Consider the following 1,796-nt stretch of genomic DNA (forward strand, 5'->3'; position numbering starts at 1 on the left):
CCATCCATGCATCCATTATCTGCACCGCTTATCCTCAGTAGGGTCACGGGGGGGATGGAGCCCATCCCAGCTGTTCTCGGGCAATGGGCTGGGGACACCCTGAACCGGTTGCCAGCCAGTCGCAGGGTACACAGAGACAGATAACTCACTTGCTCAATACCCGTTTTGGATGTACATCCCTAAACAATCTTTTATATGTATGATTATTATATAATCAATTTTCACTGTTGAGACACTTGATGATAAAAACCCACAGAACAAACTGCGACTAAACAGTCCCTTCTCAAAGTTTATTCATTTTCCTCATGTTGAGGTTTTTGAGTTTTTCCTTGCTTTCATATAGGTTTTAGATCAGGGGATGGGGTAATAATAGTCAGTAATTAACAATAATCTGTGGTCTTTGCAGCCCTTTGAGACTCCTTGTGATCAGTGGTTTACAAATAAACATGACTTTACTTGACTAAAACGATAGCCAAACACACAGAAAAATTTGATTGGGTGAGCGGTAGAGGTGAGCGAGGTATATTCATACAGCAAGCTACCCTCTCTCTCACACGCGCCCACTGCGAAATACATCCATAACCTTTTCATTTTGAAGTTGTTTGTGACATTTATGAAAAATAACTCATCTTGCAGCTTGTTTTGAATCATTATTCAAAAAAAATAAAGGTCAAAATGAGCCTCAATGATCTTAAGTAACTGTAGGAGGGAAACAAGTTTAAAGTGATATATTTATTGATATGGGACAAAGGCTCTGGCATTGTCATTAGTTTATAAATGTTATAAAATCATCTAACGTCACACAGAGAAAAAAAACATGCTCAAAACGTATTGTGTTTTTAGAGAGGGTCTGGCGGATTTGTCTTAAAATATATGGTATGGCTATCTCACTCTGCAAAAAACAATATTTTGCTATTATAGGTCTGAGGGTCAAAAAGGTTCCAAAGTCCTGCTCAATGTATTCTTTATTTCTTAATTAATTTGAGTGGGGGAAAAAACACTTTTCTTATTGGCAATTGCTTTTTTGAGCTCTTTTGTTTTTTTTTTTAAACAAAATAAATTTGAAGAATGTAACACACACAACATTGCAAGCTTATCTTGCAGTGGATGTTCTGTACTCTGGTTTTGTGCATCTTGTTTGTGTCACACAGCCGTGGTGCGCACATGACGCCGTGACCAATGAACGTGGGAACAAACAGGACGTAGAACATGTTGTCTAAGTAAACACCTTTCGAAAACAAGCTTGACGAGGGGTCCCAATTAGTTACTTACCTGTTTTGGCCAGAAAGTGTTCAATGGCGACTACTTCGGCTCATGACAACCGGATCTGCAACATAAGTTCAATATACAGGAATCACAATGAAAATCGATGAAAAATGTGGTCTTGCTTCCAGTATTAGCTTCTCACGAGTTTTACTACATGTGTCTTGGGTTCATACACCCTTTTCATGGCTAAATTCAAGCACTTTTTAAGGACTTTTAAAGACAATTTTCCAATTTCCGGTGTAAATCTTGTATTTTGCAGAGCCATAAATATATCTGTGATTTACATAAGCGAGATCATGAGTAAATCGTGAATACATTTGTGGAATGAAACAATACATATGTAAATAATCTTTAAATAAATCTCTCCCCATATAGGTGTTGGTTAAAAATGACAGTAATATGTCCCTTAATTTTTCAGTTGCAGGAAGTTCTTCTCATGACAATCTACCACTGGTCAATACTACTTTAATTTTTGCATAGCCTATATACAGTATAATAAAAGCCCATTATCGATATATTGATTATATTAT

The sequence above is a fragment of the Urocampus carinirostris genome, chromosome 16, assembly GCF_059441175.1.
Source record: "Urocampus carinirostris isolate Australia breed hairy pipefish chromosome 16, RoL_Ucar_1.0, whole genome shotgun sequence".
Lineage (NCBI taxonomy): Eukaryota > Metazoa > Chordata > Actinopteri > Syngnathiformes > Syngnathidae > Urocampus > Urocampus carinirostris.